The sequence below is a fragment of the Austrofundulus limnaeus genome, unplaced genomic scaffold (genome assembly GCF_001266775.1).
Source record: "Austrofundulus limnaeus strain Quisiro unplaced genomic scaffold, Austrofundulus_limnaeus-1.0 Scaffold91, whole genome shotgun sequence".
Classification (NCBI taxonomy): Eukaryota; Metazoa; Chordata; class Actinopteri; order Cyprinodontiformes; family Rivulidae; genus Austrofundulus; species Austrofundulus limnaeus.
Window position 1 is genome coordinate 1453074 of NW_013952493.1, and position 26183 is coordinate 1479256.

At 38.4% G+C, this 26183-nt stretch overlaps 1 long non-coding RNA gene across 1 annotated transcript in view; it reads right to left on the reverse strand.

Moving 5' to 3' along the window:
• Positions 1-24757: 24757 nt before the first annotated feature.
• LOC106520398 (uncharacterized) overlaps positions 24758-26183 on the reverse strand; it is an 11681-nt gene continuing 10255 nt past the window's right edge. The window contains exon 3 of the long non-coding RNA XR_001310548.1: positions 24758-25101. This is a non-coding gene — a long non-coding RNA (uncharacterized LOC106520398). The remainder of the gene's footprint in view (positions 25102-26183) is intronic.

A 26183-nucleotide genomic window follows, 5' to 3' on the forward strand; every position in this document is an offset into this window, starting at 1 on the left:
ATGCAAACGGTCCCATTTGAAGCTTTTGTTGTAAACAGCAGTTTTTTACAGTTATTGAATTCTCTTTACATATTTTCACAAAGTATTTGATGATTTACAATGGCTTTAAACTGTATACAGATTGTTTTTTATTACATGAAATTGAACATTTTTTTTGGATGGTAAAATTTACACTAGGTCCTTTTAATTGAGGGCTTTTTCTGTTTGGCTATTTGGCCTAATTATACAAATACACAATACTTTTACTCATGATCAATTCTTAAAATGTAAGTTTTAGGCTTAGTTTATTACATTTGTTATTCAATRAGCACTTTTTTCTACCATTCTTTGGACCTTCATTTTAAATAGCTTCTTGTAGCTGTTGTTTCTTTAATATCCTCCTTCAAGAAGACCTCATCTGCTCATATTGTTTGGCTCAGTTGGCTAAAAAAAATGTCTGCTTGCTAATTTGCAGTTTGAGTTGTACAGCCTCCTCCACACTGTAGGCAGATATTACACAAGTCAAAGTCTTTTTTTTCTATACTGCATTTAAAAACAACCTCACTCCAAAGTGTACAAGGTTTAAATCAATATTACTGCATCAGCAGTCAGTGCAGACAACAGTGAAAAGATTATTAAATAATACAAAAGCCAGAATAGGTCAATAAACTGAGCTTGAGCCATAAAAACAATTTATCCAGGAGACACAGAAGAGTGAGCTCCTSGGGTCAGGACTCAGAGGTCCGACCACGACTGCAAGATAAGAGGCACGAGGCAAGATAAAAAGTTAAATTGTTAAAGCCAACATCTAAAGGAAGAGGTGGTCTCAGGTATCATCTGGATTGCAGCCTTGGTTTCCTTTTCCCAGGTGTTTTCACAGCCGTTCACGCCGTCAATCAGACGACAGAAACATCTCACACGTTGGGCTTCTTGACAACACACACGTGACAACGATCCAAACGATTCACAGAAAGGATGTGGGTGTGATCGTCCCAACTACAGTTTTAAACCTGAAACTCAAAATTTATTATAAGAACTTAAAAAACACAACAAAAAAGCATTTGAATAAGAGCTGAACTCATCAAGACAAAAGAAAGCAAGTCCACATACATCCATGTAAACTTGTCTAATAATGATGTAAATACAGTAAGTTATTTTGAGAGGTGTATTTTTTTTTGTTGTGAACTTCGTAGTTTTTAAATATACCAGATATCAACAGAGCTAAAGGGTAAGTATAGTGAAAACACAAAGAGTTGGTAATCAATGAGATTAAATTTGACAGTCAAATTTTGCAAATGTAATTCTTAATCACAACATTATAAGTTATTTTCTTTGGTCACTTTATCAAGAAAATGACCAAATGGATTTTCTTCTTCTTTCTCAGCTCATCCKTTGGTCCAACATTATGCAAACTTAGAAGTGAAATGATAAGAAAGAGAACCTCTGCTTTGCCTTAAAGTCATGCAAAGCCATTATGCAAAGCCTACTTGGTTCTCTCTGCTCACTTGTGTCTGTTGGCACAAAAATATCATGAAAGAGTTCTTAGCATAAGTCCCCTTTACTGCCATTTATCTTTGTTWACATAATACATGACATAAAAAAATTGTGCTGTATGTTTTAGAACACACGCTATGTTTAAAATATATTATTTTTATTGCAGGTGTGTCAAACTCTGTTTAGTGGGATTTCTTTTCCTGGAGGGATTCTGCATAAAGGTGAATTATTCATAGGCTAGGAAAACATTGTTCTTTTCACACTTTTTTCCTGCAAATTTACACTTTGTCTTGTGGTGCCTGAACAAAAACAAAACAAACAAAAAAACATTGTTCACTTCAAAGAAAACAAACTGGCATCTTGTAATRTTTCACCTGCTGTGTTTGTATCTCTTTGACTGTGACAGATTCATGTTGGATCTGCTGTTTTATCAATGAACTTCATATAAAAAGGAAAAAAAAATGAGGCAGCATCACTACAGCACTCACTTTGTCAACCAAGCTACCTGATGTGGAATCAGACCCAGTGCCAGTGAGGGTGTGATGAGTACAGGACATTAACCTTTTCTTTATTTAGTTTCTGCCCTGCGGCGTCAGTGAGGTGAGCAAGTATTGAATAACAGTCTGACAGGCAATGAGTGCAAAACAGGAAGTAGGAAAATAGATTACCGTATTAGAACTTTCCCCATGATAGTAAATGTGTTTATAAAAACAAGAAAAAAGGAAATCATAGAGTTGATTTCATAAATGTATTTGAGTAAAAGGTGAACAGTTGTTTTGTYTATGTCTGATAGCAAAATATCTCATGAACCACTGGCTGGATTCTAATAAAGATTTTAAAAAGGAATCAATAGAAGTGGATCCACGACTGAATAGCTTTTGGAGTTAATCCAATTCAAGATGGCCGCAACAGCTAACTAACGTTAGCCAACTCAACAAATGGCTGCAACTAAATACATTTTACGGTTAATGACCTAAAATTGAATGGGGTAGTAGCTGAGAGTCACTCACAACACATACTCGGAGCTTGACAGGTTGAACATAACGTTACGTTTTAGGTTTGACCAAAAACACCRTCCTTTCTCAGCACGAGATGAACTTTGTTTAAAACTCTGACATTTTATTGTTTGCACCATTGATTCCATCTTTAAACGGTGCCAGCGATGCTGTTTAAAAAACAAGCAGTTGCTGCTCTCAAAAATCTGCATCAGTCAGCAAAATCTTCATTTAAAAAATCCGTCCTAACTCGTATATCAGCGACAGATCTTTGATCCTAAAGAAAAAAAAAAAAGATTTGCAACACTTGATGTCGTTGCCATCCCCCCAAGGCATCAGCCATGTCAGCTGGACAGCAGTGTTGCGTCACTTGTCCCGACTTTAGACCTATCATGTACATGTGCATATCTGAATACACACAAACACATGGATCTTGTTTGACATAATGATACCACTGGTGATGCCTTTGGACAGCTGGGGGCTTCGGTGGCAAAAGTGGGGGAACACTCTGAGCATGTGACGAAGGTCCTGACCTCTGAGACATCTGAGAGGAAGCAGGGAGGACCCTGCTGTGACTCTGTATTACTCACATTTTACTTTGTTTTATTAGCCTTTTAAAGCAGCAYATTCAACAAACTGTCTTTGAAACATGATTAAAATAAAGCACAAGAGCTTTTAAGGAAACTTCTAACTAAAAGCTTTGTCTTTGTTGTGTGTTTCATTTAAAAAAGGATGGATTTTTTTAAAAATTGCACAACCACAATTGTTTTACTGGTCACTTTTATCACTGGATCTATACTACAACTATATTGTCTGCTCTGATTACTGTATTCAACTGGTGTACATATGTTTTATATATTATATTATAGATTTTCCTTTTAGTCTTTGTATTTTCATTTGTTATATTTTATACTTATTGCACCTTTACAGTAAATTCCTAGTCTGTGAATCCTGTTAATTGACAATGGCAATAAAAATGATTCTGATTCTGATAACATAAAGTGAGTAATACAGTGTAATAATTATGGCAGTAATTGCACAAGACTCTGTTTTTTCCTGTTTTTGCTTGTCAAAATATTACCTACATTAAAAAAAAAGAAAAACAAGCTAACTGGAATATGCAATTTGCCTCCACAGGACCAGAGTGTGTTATCAGCGCGTTGACGTAACCCAAATCTGTTAGAGCAGCTGCCCACGACAGAGAGACACACAGTGAATAGATCAGCAGAAACAAACATATATTTATTTTTCTATTTGTCTTTAATGCCCAGCAGCTCATCTCTGTCAGTTTGTCACAAATTACCTCAATCTGTCACCTCAAGACTGCTGTTTTTTTTTTTCTGCCTTTACCTTCCCACAAACAAAACTCCCAGTGATGCACAAGCCTCGGATGACCTCACCGTTGCCATAGCGATCATTCTCACGGTCCCTCCTCCTCTTCTCATTTCACCCATCTTCTTGATCCTTTAAATCTCTTCAGAGTGAGACCGTTGCTCCGTCTCTGATACGTGCTCCTGCAAACRTCCACGTCAGAGTACCTGACTTTACCGCTGCCAGCCCGACAGCAGACTGACCGACAGAATTAACTGGTCTGCGAGAGAGGCCTGTGTTTTAGGTCTTAACAACTAAATGTGAAATAAATCACTAAAGGGATGGTCTGGTCATTTTTGCAGTGATGGTTTATCACATTGTTAGCATCATTACAGCCTTATCAGCAGTGGTGGACATGGTTATGTTAATCAGCTAACAGCTAATAGTGAAACACCATTCTTTTGTTTAGCAGGTAACTTTTTCAATAACTTTGGAAACCGTTAATGGACAAATTAGCTTCTGCTAAATTAGGTTTTGTCTACTTTAAGTCCACTAGGAGCTAACTAACAAATTAGCATCTACAGGTTTAGTCAGCTGGAAAAAGATGTAGATGTGTGACGCAGACTGACAGTTGTGTTATGGCCTCGACACATGGGCAGCGACAAACTACAGCGATTAACGGCTGTCGTCGCAGCAAGGGTGAAACCCGACACATGGGACGTGATAGCGATTGCAGCGTTGCAAGTCACGCTCTTGGGTCGCTTGTCTTCATGAAATTTGATTGGTTCTTGACTGCTGCTCTTGTAAAGGTTATTGGTGGTTTGCAAAAAAGGGGGTGTGCATTATGGACATGTAAACTAAACAAACCCTGCAATGCTAATGATACTAAAAAACAAACGCACACCAAGAAACAATTTTATGAGGAAAAACTTACAGCATACCTTCACCCTGGTGCCAACAAATTCCCACAAAGCTGCCTTTTTTAGTAATCACTTGGTGAAAGTGTTAGCAAACTGCAGTGTGTAGCATACTCTCTGCTCATTGGTCAGTCAAGGAAACCCTCAATGATTGGTTGTACGCTAAGCGACAGCGACAAAAGTTTAATATTTTTCAACTTTCATATGTCGCGTCGCAAGCTCGCGTGTGCACGTCTACGTGTATGAGCACAAAATTTCACATGCATGATTTTCGCTGGTCGCTTGGCTGGACGAGGTCAAACGATTGTCGCCTCACCGTACAACTTTCATAGGAAATGAAYGGAGATGAGCGACGTCGCCTCCCGTGTGTCGGGCCCTTTAGCGGTTAGCCTTTAGCTATTTGTGTTATGCTAAATTTGTTGCACATGTTTAGCGTTAGCAAAGYTATGTTTTTAGTTAGTGGATTATGAGTAAGCAAAGATAACTTTTTGGTTAGTGCCCACTGCTTAACAAACATGACATCAGTCATAGAGAACAGATAAAGAGGCAAAAGTCTTCATCCAAGCTTAGCTAACTGCTAACCAAACTGAAGCTTGTTTGACAAAGCATAACTTAAAAAATAGCTTGACAACCCCCTTTACTAGTTTTCTGTTGTCAACCTTACATAAAGCTGAAACGGCACAAACAGGTGCCCAATGCTGTCTAGTACAATGACAGCTCCTCACCAGAGTTTCATAAGTTTTTTTTTTCTTTTTATCTCAGAGGAAACTGGCTTGCTGGTGATGAGGAAGAAAGAGGAGGAAAAAAACAAAAGACAGATGCTGTTCGGAAARCATTCATCTCCTGATTTATGAGAGAGGGATGATGTAGGGGATGCGGGCCTTTGAGATGGATGAGATAGATCGGTACGGTGTGATTGATGAGGGATTCGACGCTGGTGAACAGTGCACAAAGGCAATCAGAGAGAGATGACAGGGGCAATTCTCAGATATGAGCGCTTCAGGACTAAACAGGGTTTATTTGTTTTTGCCCATTGCCATACAGCTCATGTAACCGCTTATGTGTTTAACTATCCTAAAGTTATTGACTGTGCATGAACAACTGATTTCATTTTTAGTTAACATGATTTAAGATGGCCAGCACATCTAATCAAACTTATCAAAAGTGATTAAAATTCTGCAGATATTGTGATATAATTTGATACAGCAGCAGCTGAGAGTCATCTCTATCACATATTTTGTATTGTATTGCTTTAATTTATTTGCTGAAATTTTATTTGAATGGTGTGTTCAATAAAAGTACAAAAAATACTTTGAGCACTAACTTTTAAGAGTTTTAAAATTTTGGCATTAACTAAACTTGCTTGTCTATTAGCAAAATATCACAYGAATCACTGGAAAGATTTTAGAAAAAATCCCAGGAAGTAAACACTGGATGTGCATCGACATCTGATTATATTTTGGACCAATTCAAGATGGCTGCCACAGCTAATCAACCTTAACCAACACAGTAATGTCTCATTTGCAATGTAAACAAAATAACTAATGACAGTATAAAAATGCTGTATGCATGCAGGATCCAGGAAAAATGTGTCGATTGATCCACATATCATGGTTTTTTTCAAACGTTACACACTTATTAAACAAAAATTGTTATCTATCTTTTTTTCTGTCTTTCTGACAATGTACAAAATAGGGGCAAATCGTAGATTTATAAAATATCTTTCTGAATATTTTAGACCCTACTAATAGTTAGATTTACTCTAAAACCTACAAAAGCCTTATTATGAACCTGCTGAGGTTTGTTTATCTAAAACCAGAGTCTGGTCACAGAGAGCTGTGAAGCTTCCTGTGCAGGTCGTGTCCCTGTGGCTGACACTGGTCAGGACCTGCTAACCATCAACGTTATTGCCTCACATAGGTTTGGTTATTGCGTAAGAGAACATGCTTATTTTTAACAAACACTTCCAGAGAAATCACATTTTGCCCTACAGAGTCCCTGAAAACACATCAACATGTCACAGAACTGCGTCTCTTTTATATGCCCTTGGCTTTTTTTTTTATCATTCATGTGTTAAAATACCTGGCATATGTTGGAGTATGATTCAGCTTAGACTAAACAATTAAAGAGATCATTCACCTATTTTGTAGTTGTTTTGTTTGAGGCCCTTTGTTTTTGGTTGCTCAGGTCATTGTGACAAGGCGGTCATCCCTACGGTCAGGTCTCAGCGGTCGCGGTCAAACCCTGCTTAGTGTTACGTAACAGGAAGATACACTGAATACACTGACCCAGTTAGTTAGCACCATGCTGACACAGGCCATATTCTTCCAGATGTTTCTCCAGTCTTTTTCCACATTGTATATATATTTTTTGTTTTTGATTTGCAACAGAATGCTAGCAATTCTGACTCAGCATTCATAAAAAAATAGCTTCCAGACATATTATTGCATTCCCTTAAGCCCTGTTGGGTTGAACCATTCTTCATGTAGGCCTTCATGTTGGCTCAAATCAGCCTACTTGTCAAATGCCGGACCAAATGCCAGAACTTCCCCTCCTCTCACCACACTGTCAATGGTCTCCTTGTTCATACAGTAACCAGTTTCCTAAAAATGTGGCTTTGGAAAAGTAATGAGCAAAACATGCTGCAATGTTCATAAAATACAGATAGATGAAGATGTGGAGGGACGACAGTCATAAAAACTAACAAGGGAACAAGTTAAAAGAGGAGGAGGCCAATGGAAGATGGGTCCTCGTCAATAATCAGCGTTCGTACAGGAGCCAGCAGAGATGGAGAGAGAGAGAGAGAGAGAGAGGGGGGGGGGGGGGGGGGAGAGAGAGTCATTATCTGAACTCTGAAGACTGTTTTAGGTCACATTGCTGGCAATGAAAACTGAAAAGGCAGCACAGGGAAGGAGAGAGGGCAAAGCAGGGTTCATCAGTTTTCACTTTCTTACAGATGGGGTGTGTCACACTTCATTGTGTCAATTCAGGCTTTAAAAACACCAGCAGTGCCCGACACAAGTATGAAGACAAGATGAAGAGTCAGCCTGCTGTTTCTGTGTGTGTTTGTCTTCACAAAGTATCTCATGAATCACTGAATGGATTGTAATGAAATGTGTTGTGGTAGTAGATGACATTGTCATTGACAACAAATTACTGCAAGAGCTGATGGACTGTGCGAGACCACGTGTTGTAGTATTGCAGTATTGCATGAGATGGCACAAAAGGTTTTTAATGCTGCGTCCAAATTCAGGGCCTGCGTCCTTTAAAAGGCTGAATTTGAAAGCCGATTACATCACAGCAATGCACCAAAGACTGTCCAAATTTGAAGGCTTCTCTATTTGAAACGTACAAATTCATCCTCCTTTTCCCCCAATTTGAGTGTCAGTTCTGGTGTTTCCTTCTAATCGCTCCTTATCCCAAGATAAATTGCAGATGACGGAAGATGAAGCGAAAGACAGAGTGAGACAGGAATATAGTTTTAAATAAAAATCTGATGGTGAAAGTTTTAAAGTTTAAAGCGGTTGTGTTTTTAGGCTTTTGTCGTTTGCTTAGTTTTTTGTCATTTGCATAGTTTTAGGGTCAGGTAGGTACCTGTGAGGTTAGCCTTAGGGTTTGTGGTCAGGGTGAGGCTGTAGAAATGTAATTGAAATCAATGGAATTTCCCCAAATAGATAGCTGTGCAAACTTGTGTGTGCTTGTGTGTTTGTAGCTGTGAAGCAATGGCTGCATGTTGCTGAAAACAGTCTGGTCCGACAGCAGAAGCCGACAGATTCAAAAAGCTGCTCATCTGGTCCTATTGAGAACGTCTACGTGCAACTGACATCCACGTCTTCTTTGCATCTCCATGTCGCAGTTAACAAAATAGAATAGTTTTTTTTTCCTGACAATGACTCCAGTGTGAAAAAAACAACAACTGCTATCATAGTTTATGCTTGGTTCTGCGCATTTAACAGCGGGAGATCATTTAACCCCCACAGCAGAAAAAAAGTCTAAATTACTCCCTTGTATAATAGCTACAACTCCCTACCTTTTTGGATGATTTTTGGGGTTAAATGTTTTTGCGTTATGAACCCATACAAACGGTGGATTACCACAACTTTAGATTGTGCATTCTTGTTTAGTTTTCTCCGTGCTGTGAGAATTTTAAGCTTTTTAAAACCACAATACAGCTTGTAATTTTGGCCCAACCCGGCCCTAATTTGGGGTTGGGCTTGGGCTATAAATCCAAACTCTAAAGCTAGGTCCTTAATTCAAACCTTTACTTTGGGGCTCCAGGTTCAAGTCGGATGTAAACAACAGAAAGAAAAGAGAGCAGGGAGAAGAGGCAGGAAGTAAGGAGGGAACCATATCTGTGTTGCTGATGATGCCAGATATCACCACGCCTTTGAGTATCTGTGGGAAACATGATGCTGTTTCTATTCCTGTGCATCTCCATCCTGTGGACAAACTGCTGGATTTTCTATTTCTCTTTTACATCTGACCCACAAACAACTGCACAGGTGCTTGATTCTAAAAACGCWCTTGCTGATGCCTCACTTCCTAATTAAGTGATAAAACATCTCCAAGCTCAATGAAAGGAGCTATTGAAGGCTCTTGGCACTGATAGCCTGGGATATGATGTGTACCTAACGTCATGGCATCCTCAAGGACAATGGAGGGCCAGGAAAACGTGGCTCACTTCCAAGCTGCCTACACAAACACACACACACACACACACACACACAAGAACAGATACAATCAATAGAGAATGGAGCTCACAGCTAAAAATAAGTGAGGACAAGCAGCTGCAAAAAGAAATGCAAGCACTGGAAATTAGAAGAGGGACGACAATGATGGTAGCRTTTAGCGGTCTGACAGCACAATCTCATGTTACTGATGTGCCACAGCTCGCTTTCCATCTTAACATCCACATACGGCACAACAAAACAATGTTTGTACAATTAGAAATCCAATTATTGTGTACTACTCCAAGATGAGTTTGCTGTATTCGATTTAATATTGGTCAAAAAAARTATTAGGAAAGCTTCATATTTGGCTTTTTTTTTTTCAACAGTAATTTTACACAGTGAACAATTCAATCCAATTAATCCCAAAAGAAAAAGAAAAATTTGAAAATTTCCCAAAAGTTCTACTTGATCATTGAAATATTAAAATTACCAATCTTTATATATTCACATGATTTTAGGTCAAGATAAAAAAATGACATCAGGGTTTAAATTTCATCATAAAAACATGATGATGTAATGTGGGTTTGTTTGGCTGAGAACGATCCTCATCACACACTGAATCTAAATCAAAAATCCAAGATGGCCCCCATAGCTAAAATGTAAAATTGATCATATCTCAGTCATTTTTTAGACCTACTGGGCTGAAATTTGGTAAGGTGGTATCTGAGAGCAATCTTCATCAAATAATGAATCCCAATCAACAATCCAAGTTGGCCTTGATAGCTAAAATGTGATATTGACCATAGCTTGGCAATTTTTGGTGTGGTGGTATAGCCAAGAGAAATCTCCAAGACTGTGTAAAAAGAAATTCCTACACCAAGAGGAAAGCACCTTCATAGGAACTCCAGGAACTCCTTTAATTCCAGGATAATCTCCTGATAGGTGTTTCTGGTCCACAGTGGACCACTTTAAAGTCCATATAACCATTCACGGGAATTAATCTTTTTGTTGCTGTTTTTGCACTGTAGCTGTTCAAAGTTCTTACTGATGTTCATCAGGTTGTTTTTAGCTTCTTCTTCAGAGTATGCACTCTCTTAGCTGGGAGTCTCTTAGGTGATGTAAGGGGATGTGATTGATCCACACGTAAACGTACTTTTGACAGCGCAAGCTAATTGAACGCTCTCTCAGCACCCACGCACCATCAAAACTGCAACTGCATTGCTAGAAGCTATACTTTCTGTGTTGTCTGTGATGACTTGCTCTCCTTTGAACTTGTGCATCACAATTGGATCTTGATGAATCTTTGCCTTCAAGCTCTCCTTCTTTTACATTTTTGTAGCGCTCTCTCGATCTTCGCTTCTAAAAATTTAACCAAAGACCCACATCACCCAGCTCCATCTTGGGAGTCGCTCCATTGACAGGGGTGAATATCTCATGCATAAGTGATGTGGCTGTACAGTCACAACATTTTGAAAGCAAACACACAGGTCCTTGGAACCACTTGGGTTTAAAAACATCCACTTGAAGTAGCGTGGAAAAGGTCATTTTATAGAGCTCTGCCAGTGTTTGTCCTGATCTTCCTCACAGGAAGAAGCAGATACTTGTCTCTTGTCATGATAATTTGTGACTGTTTATGTCCTATGGTTCAAATAAAATGGCCCATCAATTAGTTGGGTTTACAGAACCACTCTCTTTTGTTGGAACTGTGACCTTGCCTCTTCTGTCAGCTGCTAATTAGAACTGATTTTCAAAAGCTTTGTTGGTTTTACAACTGGACCAAAATTCCATTTAGATTTTCATGCTAATGCAGGGGTGCCCAAACATTTTCCCTGAGAAGGCCAAAATGAAAATCTATCCAGAGCTGTGGGCCAAATGCAGTAATATAATACATGAAATACAAATACTTTTTAAGTTTTGTAGTACTGGTAAAATTAAGGACTTTTCCTCAATCTTTAACAATTAAACTAGCAGCCAGTGAAATGGCCCACTTTTGTTTTAGTATGTGCACTTGGAAAAAGTATGCCATGTGCTCAAGCAGCAAAGGCTCATGGGACATTTCATAAATTGATAAAATATGAGTTTTTGTGGCCTTATAAAGTGTGCAAATCTGCATGTGTGGTTAAATCTAATCTAAATATTTCTTGTTGTTACTTGTATTTTACATTAGATAAAGTCAGCACCATAAGTGAAAACTATCTGCACTGCATCCATTTATATAGTCATTGGACCCATGGATGAAATGACTTAGTGGAAATACTGTGTTTTTACATCCAACCACAGGTTACAACCTGGTACTTATGGGAACTGCTAGTGGGCCAAATCGAATGGCTTGGTCGGCCAAATTTGGCCCACAGGCCCCACTTTGKCCTCCTCTGTGCTAATGTTTATATGCTCCTTAAATTTTTAAAACTAATTCAGCATCATTGCAAGTTTAATCAAAAAGCTATCTAATTTTTGTCTTCATATCTGAAAATGCTCTAGTTATTCTAACTGCCAATAAAAAAGTGAGAAATTAGAGCAATAAGATTCAAATTTGACCTTTTGTTAATTATACTTTCTCCATTATTAATGCCGTATAAATTAAAAGTTTTCAAGAATTAGATGCAATATACACTCATCGGCCACTTTATTAGATACACCCGTCCAACTGCTCATTAACACAAATGTTGAATCAGCCAATCACAGGGCAGCAACTCAATGCATTTAGGCATGTAGACATGGCCAAGATGATCTGCTGCAGTTCAAACTGAGCATCAGAAAGGAGAAGAAAGGTGATTTACAGTAAGTGACTTTGAACGTGGCATGGTTGTTGGTGCCAGACGGGCTGGTCTAAGTATTTCAGAAACTGCCAATCTACTGGGATTTTCACGCACAACCATCTCTAGGGTTTACAGAAAAAGGTCCGAGAAAGATAAAATATCCAGTGAGCGGCAGTTCTGTGGGTACAAATGCCTTGTTGATGTCAGAGGTCAGAGGAGAATGGCCAGACTGGTTTGAGCTGACAGAATGCTAACAGTAACTCAAATAACCACTCATTACAACCAAGGTATGCAGAAGATCATCTCTGAACACACAACACGTCAAACCTTGAGGCTGATGGGCTACAGCAGCAGAAKACCACACYAGGTGCCACTCCTGTCAGCTAAGAACAGGAAACTGAGGTTAAAATTCACACAGGCTCACCAAAACTGRACAAAAGAATATTGAAAAAAYGTTGCCTGGTATGATATGTCTCGATTTCTGCTGCAACATTCGGATGGTAGGGTCAGAATTTGGTGTCAACAACATGAAAGCATGGATCCATCCTGCCTTGTATCAATGGTTCAGGCTGSTGGTGGTGTAATGGTGTGGGGGATATCTTCCTGGCACACTTTGGACCCATTAGTACAAATTGAGCATCGTGTCAACACCACAGCCTACCTGAGTATTGTTGCTGACCATGTCCATCCCTTTATGACCACAGTGTACCATCTTTTGATGGCTGCTTCCAGCAGGATAACACTCCATGCCATATAGTGCAAATCATCTCAGACTGGTTTCTTGACCACAACAATGAGTTCATTGTACTCAAATGGCCTCCACAGTCACCAGATCTCAATCCAATAGAGCACCTTTGGGATGTGATGGAACGAGAGATTCACATCATAGGTTTGCACCAGACAAATCTCCAACAACTCTGTGATGCTATCATGTCAAGATGGACCAGACTCTGTGAGGAATGTTTCCAGTACCTTGTTGTAGCTATGCCACGAAGGATTAAGGTTCTGAAGGCAAAAGGGGTCCAACCCAGTTAGGTGTCCCTACTAAAGTGGCCGGTGAGTGTATATGTATATGAACTTTGTTTTGTCACATAATAAAAGTAATTGTATTTCAACGTTCCTTCTGATACCACAAAACTCATCAAAACACTAAGATAATTTGAATAAGATGGTCTTATAAAATTAAAATAAAGTTATTTCTTCCTTCATGGTTACAGCAAGTCTGAGCTGAACTTCACTAAGTCAGCCTGTTTTCCCATCAGTGATTCTGCCCACAGTCTTTTCCAGCTCTTTAATTCCTTGGGCCCTGCAGTGAATTGCCCTCTGTTCCCACAGCTCATTCAGGATGCTGCAGACAGTATTACCCTCCGGTGTGCAGGACCGACCGAATCTGACCGTACTCCATCCTTTGGACGCTGGCAGGTTTTAGTTTGCGCAGAGATGCAGAGGTGTATTCATTGTCTTCCAGTCCCTCCAGGGTCCAAACTAACATTTGCGGRTATGTAATCAGGCAGTTATTGTCCTCACATGGGATGATTTGCTGAGCTGTAAGTCCTGGGCTTTCTGAGTACAAATGAAAAATAACTACTGAAACATAACACATAGGTATCCTGCTTGTATTCTTGTTAATTTGTGAAGTTTATTTGAACTTTTATTTCCTATACAGTAAAAAAGATTTGATATTTGACATGCTTGATTTATTTCTAATATTGCCAGACAAATAAATCCTACAGTTTGAGTTTCCTCTTTTTTTCTCATGCTGAAATGAAGCAAATTTAAATTTTTATTACAAACTCTCCAAGCCATCAAAGCTGAAGTTTTTTCAGAGCTCTGAAAGTAATACAATGTACATTAATCATGAAGCAAGATATCAAAACCTTTTACATAATACATTATTGAACATGTTGGGGTTTTTTTGTAATATAAAAAGTAGCAATTTTTGAATTTTGGCCTACCATTTGTTGAAGGAATGCATACCAGCCTTTTGTTACTTTTAGCTTCTTACACTTTTAAACAGGGCTTTCAACACTTTTGTTCTTTTAGCAAGCTACGTTCAGGCAACCATGTGATTTTGGTTTGTATTTTGCTTCTTTAAACTTTTGATTCAGTCTCAGCTTATTCAACAAATTTAAGTAAAGTCATTCCGCACTCAGCATTCACTGCATTTCCACTGGAAAAGCTAATTTTCCTCATTTTGTCCTTTGTTTCTGTATTTAGCTGTCTATTGTAATAAAGGAAAATCTATTCACTTTGCCTACAGCTGATTTTGCACACACACACACACACACACACACACACACACACACACACACACACACNTGTTGATACAGTGACTTTAACCAGCTGTTATGAACACACACACACACACACACACACACACACACACACACACACACACACACACACACACAGCAGTGAGCTCTGATTATGTTGACCGCCAACACCACAATGTTCTGCGAGGGAAGATGCTCAAATAATTGACTGGATGTGTAGCTTCACAGTCTCCCTGCGCCATTTGTCCTTCAGATTATTTCATTTATCGCCCGAGTCTGGACAGATCACTTATTACATCATGGTCCACCTTGTCTCCAAGGACGCACTAATGTTCCCATTAAAGCAGGAGGAGAATTTCTGCTGGATGTAGCTGCCTGTAGCTTTCTGTGTTTCGTTACTGCACGTGTACATCAGCGTTTGCACTTGTGGATAAGCTACATCAAACATGAACTCAATATCTGTAAAACTGACTGGGTCGTTTTTGTGTTGGCTAAAACTGATTAGCTCTGGCAACCATCTTAAATTGGATTGATTTCAAAAGTTATCCAGCTGTAGCTGTACATCCACTGATTACTTTTAAGGAATTTAATTAAAATGCATCCAGTTGTTGGTGGGGTAAGTTTGGTAATGGAGTCCTTACCTCACAACACTCAGCAGTTCCAAAAGCATCTTGTTTTGTTAAAGTGCAACATTTAAAAAAAAAAAACATTGACATGCAAGATGTCAAAGAATATGCATTTCATCAAGGAATGCCACTTTCCTTTTTTTTACAGGGCTTTAAAATGAAGCTGACTCCATTTTGCTAGCAGTCTCTTGCATCTAAGTGTGCATTAAAACGTAAAGCTGACACAAACAAAAATCAGAAACATTTCTGTGAGCAGCAGAGATTTCAAGGGCCATCATCACACATTCGATTTACTGGAATAGTTTTTGTGAGAAGCGAAATGTGGATGCTGAATACAGAGTGTCCTCCATTCGCACACAATTGCTTTTAGACTGATATGACAATTTTGAATCAGATAGCTTATTTAGATGCTAAAATATGGATCTTTGATGTCAAGATTACTTTAACCAGAATCTGTGAAAGTCACACTTAGTTTCTGTTAGCAATGCAGTCATGTCAGTAAGTGTGATAGATTAAAMTAACTAGTTCTAATAAATTAGGACATGGTGTTCCTGGATTTCATGACCAAGCCGGTGGTTAAGCAATTTATACACAGTATGATGCAAAACAAGTTGGCCACAACACAATATATCTATTGTTATTTTGTTTCTAATGCACACAACCAGTATGTGCTTTTTTTTAGGAAAAGTGAAGCCTCATGGCTCATTTTCATTCAGTGAGTCTTTATGCTAAAACAAATCATTTCTTTACAAAATGTGGGCCTCTGTCATTTATTTCCCTAATGTTTGTAATGTAAAACCATCCTGTTTAATCAGTACCATTTCAGCAGTTTATCCAGTCGTGGGTTTTCTACAAATTGTTTTCAAAACAATGAAAGCTTTATGTTCAGAATCACACCCAGCTTTTAATTATATTGAGAACAAAACAGGGAAGTAAAAAGATGTCTGTGATTTATTATGGAAAAAGTCTACAATCAATAWTTTTTTCATGCAGACTGACATGCTAACAAAACCTTGGACCCAGATGCAGAAAACCTTCTTTGATTCCTGTTTCTGATTAAAAGTTGAGGTTGTTTCCTTTAAAGCTTGACCCACATTGTTTTTAAGTTAAGCTTTAAGTTTGTGACTTATGTTAACCATGATGACCAAACTAAAAAATCACATCAAACATTTTTATTATACAGACTCAGACAGTACGCCCTGTTGGCATTTACAATTCTGTCATGAATAGACTGTTTCTGACAGATGGTGCACAATAATGAGTGAACGCAGGGAACGTTCCTACACTGCCCAGCCCAGCACAGCCACAGAGAGCCGCCTGTGTCTCCGTGCTGATTCTTGGTGAAGCAGTTGAATCAAAAGGACACCATGCAGTTCATACATTTTTTACCCACAAATAATTCAACAACAAAGTTCTGACCAATCACACAATAGTTTATGCATATCCATAAGAAGAAAAAGTTCTGCTCAGCCATAACAGAGCAAAATTATCAGAACTCATGCAAAAAAAAAATACAAATTTTACAAGCAACTACAGCRAGATTTGAATTCTGCACATCTCTCTTTGTGACGCCAAGTGTAAAATAAAACATCACTAATACACTTATATTATTTAGCTCACTTTTAGAGTGTAAGATCCTAGTTTAAAATTTCCACCAGCATCTTATTTTTAATTAGGTCACTGTTCTTACATTTGATTATTTTTACCAAATTTTAAATTTAAACACAGTCCAAACATTAAATTCTAAATCTAAATGTAAAAGTTAAATGTAAATTTTGCGGCTAAATGCTATAGTTTACATTGAAGTATTTCAGAGTAGAACACAGCATTTGCCATTGGTAGGGACTTTTGTCAGGGCATCATCATTCTGAAACAAACTCAACCTAACACTGCTAACACTGCTAACACTGCTAACACTGCTAATGCTGCTAATATCGCTAACACTGCTAACACTGCTAACGCTGCTAATATCACTAACACTGCTAATATCGCTAACACTGCTAACATTGCTACCATCCATGTTGTTGTCAATGAACACATTTTGAATTAAATTTTTAAGTTTCCTCTTCAGCTGCGCTAGCGTTTGCTTTTGTCGTAGGATGATGTCAGGCTGTGTTCCATTCCAAAATTCTTAAATTTAAGCTGCAGTATTTAAGATATATTTTTTCATCTAGATTTAGGATTTAATATTGACACATAACATTTAACATTTAGTAAAATACAAAATGTAAGAGCAGCGAGCTAAGCAACAAAGTGTTTGTGGACACTTTTTCACTAGGATTGCACACTCAGAAAGTGAGCTAAATAATGAAGATGTGTTAGTGACATTTTATTTTAAATTTAGCGCCCCATGTCTCTCTTAGCATTAATCCATCTTAAACATTTCACATGTTATCTCTTATTTTTCTGTTTGACCTCACTTGGTAGCACAGAGTACTAACTGGTGGTTGGCTTCAACCCCCATATTGCTGCAGCTCAGTCAGAAATTGCACTGAAATGACCAGAAAGAGTTTATATCCCGGCTTTAAGTTTTTTTTTTGACATAAGCTCATGTTTGTGTTCCACATGTTTTTGTAGGATGATAGTGTCCTGTCAGACAGTGGCAACGTAGCTACTTATATGAAATTCACAGGCTCTGTCATGAAGTTTTCATTTCTAATTAAAGTTATCATGATCAGCCTTAGAATCATTTTTCCAAAGCATGAGTTCCCTCATCTGAACCATTTATCTCCTCTGCTGCTCCACCCCGTCCTTGTATTTCTGCTCACATGCGCTCCAACAGAGCACATCGARTCATTACTGATTTATGTGGCAGGTAGGTCAAGGTTCTGACATTTTATTCGCTGAGACAACATGGAAAATATTAATGTTATAGCTGAATTAAAACAAAAGAACAAATCTGAGCCATTCTTTGTTGCAAACGTGCACATTTTTATTCAGACAAGAGAATTTTGTGTTGTGGCCTTATAATAATGCAGCAGCCAGAATTGTGGGGCGGAAAAAAAACATAATTTGCAAAATGTTTAATGTGCAGAAAGTAGATTCTCAGCCTTAGCTCAGCAATGTCTGTTATTGCATAGCTTGGTAATGTCAATGCTGTCACCCACCCTCAGTGATTTACAGTTTCAGCATTAGGAGAGGTGTCAACAGCAGAAACGAATGGGCCATGAGTTAATATGCGGGCGTGCACGACATACAAAATGGAGAACATTTTCTGCAAGCATTTAAAATCTTTGTAAACTCTTTAAACATTGAACTCAATGGAGTTTTAATTGAAACCCTGAAAAATATGCTTCGGGTTGCTGGAACTGTCAAGAAAWATGAAAGACAATAGTTTAGGGCATCAACAGTTTTTTTTTCATTCCGTGCTTTTTCACAAAAGTGCACTTTTCAGGAAATGTATTTTTTTTTTTCTATGTCTTCAGTTGTGCTGCAGCGTCACTGGCATTAACAAAGGTTGAGGAGTGTTAATGTTTCATTGACTCTGCCAGTCCATCGGCCAGACTCCGAAAAAAAAATGCATTGTGGTGCCTGCTGAAGAGGAAAACTGCTTGTGCAAACACAACCTTTCTCCACCACCCTCTGGGTCTTTTCTTTCCTGACATTTGCAGCCACTGTCCTTCATTTGCTGCAATATGGACTTCTGCTGCCTCATTTTCCTYCTTTCTCGCTTTGCTGTGTCAACGTGAATAACACAGAACACATTCTCTGGCTTCTTTGAGACAGAGCTGCCATCAGCAACTTTTTGGGACTGCAAAAATAAAACTTATTTTTTTTWCCAGAGCCTGTTTTTAAAATGAGACAAGTTAGGCCCGGAGACATTCAAATGTCACAACCATCGATGTGAAAAGACAAGACCGTACAAAGTTCTTTTCTGGCCCGAGGTCTGCTCTGTCACCCCACCTGAGCCCTGCTGAGCAGTTGTTGCTGGGTAGAGGCGACTCTCCACCCCTCCCTGCGATTGGTGGATGCYATCCTGAAGCCCCCACCTCTTGGATCACTTATATCCTCTCTGAGCACAGCCATCTGTCACAAACAGAGTGGGGAGAGCAATCTTAACAACTGCTCTGGGACCAGGTGTTTGGATCGCGTTGGCTGCTAAAGTTAGAGAACGCACGGTTGGTTAGGTAATCCAACCCAACATCTGTTAGCATAAAACATGAGTCGGGAATCAGAGGTTCAAATGCTAACTTTAATTTGACGCAGTCTTTGTTTTGTCACTTGCTACAGTGCATCTTTGCAGTCATGTAAATAAAAATATTGCACATTAAAGAGAAAAACATACTTACAACGATGAGKCCCAAACTACAGAATCGTAAATGTGAGCCAGCACATCGAACTGAGGATTAAGYCCCATAGTGGTTTGTGGAGAAACAGGCAACTATGGTCCATTTTGTCAAATGGATGAGGTGTGAAACTCCTCATCTGGACTTGAAAAGACAGCTTCAAAACGAGTTGATCTGAGACWCACCTCAGAAAGAGGGGCTTGTGGAGTTACAATAAGGAGGAATTCAGACCAAAKTCAGTTCTACTTTATATAGACCCCAACTATTTATATGTGCAAAAGAAGGATTTAAAAGCATGACATGTCTCTTTAAATATTTGTCATTTTCCCAGCGAGCTAGCAAAATACAYATCAGGATGATCCAGGTATCAAAATGCTTAAAAAGCGAGGAAACTGAAATGGTGCTTAGGTCATTTAGACCAAGTTTAATCTAATCCTCAGTTTGATGTGATGGGTCACAAACAGGCCAGCTCGGCTGGCATCGTGAACAAGAAAAACAGTAAATAGTAGCRYTCTGATTTAGTTTCACAACTGGCAGGAAAGACATGAGTCGAAGCATGGCTGCATGGTGGGGAGRATTATTTCTTAAACTATATTGTGCTCCAATGTGTCCTTCAAGTTCTCTAAAAGGTAACAGCGACTGAAAGTTCAACTGTCTGGGTCAGAGTTTATTAAAAAGCATGTTGAAAGTAGAGACGGGATCTGCGGTTATAAAAATAGCTCTCATGGATTTGTAATTTCAAAGAGATGCTTAATTTTGACCGGTTAGTGACATCACTGCGTGTGGACTATGTCACTATATACATCAGGACRTACGATGTAAAGGCCGTATCATGTGACTTGTCAATGGCAAAAAGCCCTGTCTCCATCTTAAGCGCATGCTCATTATAAATTTACAAATACACTTTACTGTTGAGCAAACATCTGTTTGACAACATTGTTGATTCATGGCTTCAGCATGATRTTATACGGTTCATATCTGGGTTGTGAATGCAGATGCAACATGTCAACAAAGGAATCAGACTGCCGTAACATTCAAATGTTGCATCAGAGATATACTGAAAATAAACAAGAAATATGTTCCAGCAATGCAAAGCAAAGACTCAAAAATATTTTTAAATAATAGTCCTCATCACCACTTTAGCTGTGCATGACACCTGAATATCTTTGCTACCAGTTGTGGTGTGAAAATTTAACAAAAAAGAATTAAGATGGATGACATTTATTGCATTTCTCATTTACAGAGGCAGCAGAACTGAACGTCATCTCTGAACGTTTAATTTGTGTCTCATTGAAGCATAAGAATGATGTGATTGGTACATTCTGGATGAGCTAAAGATTAGTGTTGGCAGATCTCTGACCAGAACAACACTGATCTCAAAAGAATCACAGCAGCTCATACAAATATCATTTTATACATCTGCACTGTTAGTTTTRCATTAGATGTTTGTTCTGGCAGAAATATTATGATTAAGTGAAATGGCCCATGATGCATTAGAAGTGCTAAAGYTTAATAATCCTAAAATTATATGTCAATACCCATGTATAATGGAAGTGTAAAGGTTTATTGAATCACTATGAATTTTGATTTTTAAGTTAAATTGTTTTAAGGCAGCAGCTGTCTGCTTTGGTTTTGGCCTCACTGAAACCAGATATTAGCTCATCAATCCAGTTAAAAAGATCTGTTGCTTTAATGAGTGAACAATGGCCACAGTCCTGCTTCACAAACAACTGTGTCTTTAAAAAAGGCAGCTGTGACAAAGTGACAGTTGTGCTGAAGCTCAACTGTCAATCGCCATGACCCAACATGTACCACGACTTAGCAGAGCGGCTAACTGGAACGCCGTCATTACGCAGTCAGTCACTGGCTGGCAGCTTAAAAATGTGCATTACATTCAAGAAGATAGGGTTTGTAAGTCAGGGTATTAAACCTGCATGTACACACAAATACCACAAAGCTRCATTAACTTACACAGTCTGCATGATGTAATCCTTTTCCCCGTTTGATTTTATTCTTTTTATTCTAGGAACTTTATTTATTTATWTAAATAAAAAAGGATACCTTCTCTTGTTCTCTTTCTAATTTTAAACCATGTCGCARTATGCAAAACATCCGTCCAGACTCAGATTCTTCCTGATCTCTCATCTTTTGCCCTGAAGACGACATCATCTCTAATCTTTGGTTTGTATCACAGACCTGAGCGCAGGCTGTGTGTTATTGTTGTCCCAGCAGCTAATCTCTCCGAATCAGGTCAGTGATGATTCATAGGACTGATAATCTGGTTACATCATACATATGCACTTCCTGTCCTTCCCATGTCCATGTTATTAGCAAAAAAAAACTTCATAATCATGTAAATGCGTTGAAAACAAATAAGTTTTCAGTCAATATTTCACCACCATTACTTGTTTACTGACCTTATTTAAAGTATATTTGTTTTATTTGAACTGTTCATGTTCTCTGTGTGAAAATAAACAATAAATATCTCATTTAACAGTCTCAATTTGAAAAATGACATATTTTTTAGCTGCTTTCTTGTTGCATTTTAAATTTTAGTGATGTTTTTAAAGAGTTTTCATTGCTTGTTGTAAACCTTTTTACTTTCTGGGCGGCTGTGGCGGAGTGGTTGTGGGGGTCGTCCTTTAACTGGAGGGTTGTGGGTTCAATCCCCAGTTCTAGCCATCTCAGTCGATGTGTAAGACACTTCACCTGCCTTGCCTATACTGATGTTGGTCAGAGGGTCATATGGTGCTGGTGCATGGCTGTCCCGCCCCTGCCACTGTGCCCCAGGGTAGCTGTGGCTACAATGTAGCTTACCACCATCAGTGTGTGAATGGGTGAATGACTTTAGTGTAAAGTGTTATAGGGTTCGATGGGGCTTGATAAAGCATTAAATAAGTTCAGTCCATTTACTATTACCATTTTCTACTTATGGCAATAATAGGAGATTTAAATTCAACATAGATCAGGGGGATCTGGTGGGATCTGGTGGGATCTGGTGGCCCTCAAAGGGTCAGTTGTAATTAACTTTGACTTTACCAGTTTAACTTTGACTAAAAACACAAGGCATTACGTTCCTCATCTCTTTGCTATGGCTGAGCATGGCTAACAAACAAAAACTGAGCTCTACGTGGTATTTCCTGCATAGAAACAGTGTTTTAGAAACATCTTTTAAACACTAAATGTACTATGTGTACAACTGATTAAATGTGGATAAATTATACAGAAATACTAATAAAAGTAAAAATAAAAATGTTTTACTCGTCTGAACTCTCCCACATTCTGACCAGGAATTCCCACTGGAGGGAGCATTCCAGCTTAAAATCATGACTTGTAAGTGGGAAATTCCCCCTTCCCAGTACATCTTGGCCCACAGCAAAAGCAACAGGCGAAAACACAGCTAAACAGAGATTTTACACTGCAAATTTTGCCCGCTGCCTGCGCACCTCCACCTAGCGGTGGTAAAAGTAAATGGGTCAAGCTGCATTATGGGAGATGTAGTTTATGGTCAATGCTGGCTTTAAAAAAAATTAAGATATTATTACAATTTCAAGCTTTCATGGGCCGCATTTGGCCCGCAGGCCTTGAGTTTGACACATGTGACACAGATTGACAAGCTAACAACTGGCTTCCACTGAGCCAAAATTAAAGTGGATTGATGCCGTTTTACAACAATGACTTTACAGTGGTTCATGTAAATGTTATTTCATGAACCTTTGCATCGCCTTCATTTTCACCCTTGCTCATTTRCAGAGTCCTTTGGGGTGTTTTGCTAACACAAATAGCAGCAGCTAAATAACTGCTTGTTGTAGCTGTTGTAACATCCAGTGCAGCCATGCTCGTCAGTCAGGAATAGTAATATTTCTGCTTGAATTCTTGTGTAAGGCAAAACTGCTGTCAGTGGCTCTGCTAAGACTAGCCATTAGCTCATCTCTCCAGTCAAAATGAACAAAATGAATAAATTCAAAGAGCTATCTTTAATAGGTTAGATATGAGTGTTTGTAATAATTACACAAAGGGATCATAACTATATTTTTAGTGTTGTAAAGTGTGTTTGTGTACATTTTGCACMCAAGCAGTCAGTTTGGTTGTCTTATGTCCCTCCAAGGATTTTAGATGATTGCTAACAAGTCGAGCAGGGGGAGGATGTGAGTCGTTATAGATGTTTTAAAATCTGCCCATAAAGCCCACAGGAAGGAAAATTCATAAAACAAATTACATTTAATACATTACATTAAGCAAAGAGATTCAGAATAAAAAGATCTAGATTGTTGTAACATAAAGCAGATAGAGTTAATTCAACATCTCTTTYATTTATTTTTCATATGAATGCACTTTGTTGTTCCTAAGATTACGCGCGGCAGTGTTATTTAGCTAACTTGATTATTTGAGTGTTCCCAGCTGCTTCTTTACAGGAATCCTTGTGAAATAATTAGAAAAATTACAAGAGCAAACAGAGAAAGACAGAAGTGTAGGGGGTAGAAAACTGCTCTTTATTTCTTAGTCATCTAAGCAGCACAAACATCCAAATATAATCATCTGGTTTTCCAGGACAGCTCCCAGAAGGGTCAACATGATCTAATCACAGGTCAGCAAAAACAAAACTCCACGTCCGTACCGGTACTATCTATCCCTCCTTTCGTCCATATTCTTTCTATCAGCTGACCACCTGGCGTTAGGCAACACGCTCCCTTTCCATCTGCTCCTGTTCTCAAGTGAAGGAAAAACCGAGGGACAGATGGTTCGATGAAGAGGATGTAAAAATAGGAGTAGGAAAAATAAACAGTCGGGTCAGCAGTGATAGCAGCTGAGTATCTTTTATCAGCATTAAATTAACAAAATAAAAAAAAGTTTGAGCAATGCAAAGCGGCACACACGCTAACAAAAAAAAAGGCAGCAAATATGAATTTTTCATTCATACAACCGGAAGCTGCAGCTTAATAAAGTGGTCTTAAAAGCTGGAGTTACGTTCAGAAACCAAACGTGAGACAGAAAATCAATGTGTTCTCTGTGTAATGTTGGACATATGGTGCATAATTAATACCTGCTCTGTGAGTGGCTGCTGCACAGCTCCGGGCGGATGTGGAGCTTCTGTGACAAGAACAACATTTACTGAAAGTGGTTCACCATAATCCTTCATGTYGACAGAGTGTGTCTCTGGGAATGTGTGAAGACAAAATGAGAATTAAAGACCTTGCATCCCATGCCAGGGTTGTAAGCAACAACAACAAAAAAAAAAAAAACATTTTTGTGTTGGTTATTGTTRATCAGCTGTGGTGGCCATCTTGAATTAGGGTGACTTCAAAAGGTAATCAGTTGTAGACATGAAACCAGTAACTTCTGAGTGTTTCAATTAAACTCACCCATTGGTTTATGGAATATTTTGCTAACAGACAAACAGGACTGACACTAATATCTAATGCCATTTTTAGTTTGATAATCCTTGAAATTATTTTTGTGCAACATAATGGTATCTTGTGTTACCCAAACAGTGTAAATATTTTTTGACTATTTCCAAAAACCGCTATTTCCCAAATTTCGCTACAACAAATGGCCTTTAAATTGGAATGAAAGAACCTTCATCTCCAGCTTTCCTTCACACCATTTAACCTCCACCCAGGGATATTTAGAACGTGAAGCGATTCGCATCCAGTGAGGTCTGTTTGGGATGAAAGCAGCAACGTGATCGCAGCTAAATCGGACAGAAATAGGAGCCGAAGCTGGATGTTTTGGGTACACCGCTGATGCTGCTATGTTTTTCCTGTCAGCACGGCACACAGATGCAGGCTGTCTGCAGAAATAAAAAAAAAATGAAGCAAACATGAGTGTAGATGCACATGCCCCTTATAATGATTAGTAAACAACATTTTGGTTAAAACGATTACATTGCTGACTGATTTAGCTTTTTATTATAATTTCCCAGCAGTACAACGTTCTAACATGACTTACAGGTGGTGTTTGGACAGTTTTTCATTCAGATTTTATTCATGCTCTTTGCATTCCTTAGGTTCATCTCTAATAGACAAATATTTGGGATGGGTAGGTTTTATTTAAAGAGTTTCAGAGTCCAAATCAGATCTGACAATGACACCAACGTTGAAAAAGACATTTCAAGTTAGGCTAAAGAAGGTTTAAATGTGATTATGACAAAAAGAAATAATCTTCTGAGGGAAGTTTTGAAGAAACACAGACCGTGTCTTGTTATTTTTTTTTTTAATTTGAGGACTTAGACGACTTGCATGGAGCTTGAAGAAATAAYCAAAACTTTATTTTGAAGTTAAACAAAGGCTGATGTGGCAGCAGAACAAACTTACAAAGATTGAGGAAAACAAGCTGAAAAACTGGAATGGTTTCAACTCGAAACTGCCGTCAGTMCAACTTCACAATTTCAGGTTCAAAGGATAGAAATCTGAGAAACAGCAGACAGAAAAGGAAACAAAAATGGCCAATAGACTACAAAAATAACCGAAAAACACAGGTAAAGACATAAAATGTTCAGTGGTGTCGCTTCATTCTCAAAGTTAGAGAACAATAACCAACATTGTTTTTTTCTGTGTGAGAAATTATTTATTTGTTTGTTTGTTTGTTTGTTTGTTTGTTTGTTTGTTTGTTTGTTTGTTTGTTTGTTTGTTTGTTTTTTACAACAGAATGTGGGTTGTCTATATTTTGCTTATTTTGGGGGGCATGATTTTTTTGGGGGGGAAGAAAATAGAAATGGAAAAGAGAACAACAGCAACACATACAATTTCCTTTGTGCTGTGAAATATTTTTCTTTTCGCTCTCTTTGTTGACCTCGTTCACTTTGTTTCAATACATTTTTTCTCACAATTTTCAAAGAAACAAACAGATTTCTGGCCGGATGTGACTCTCGTG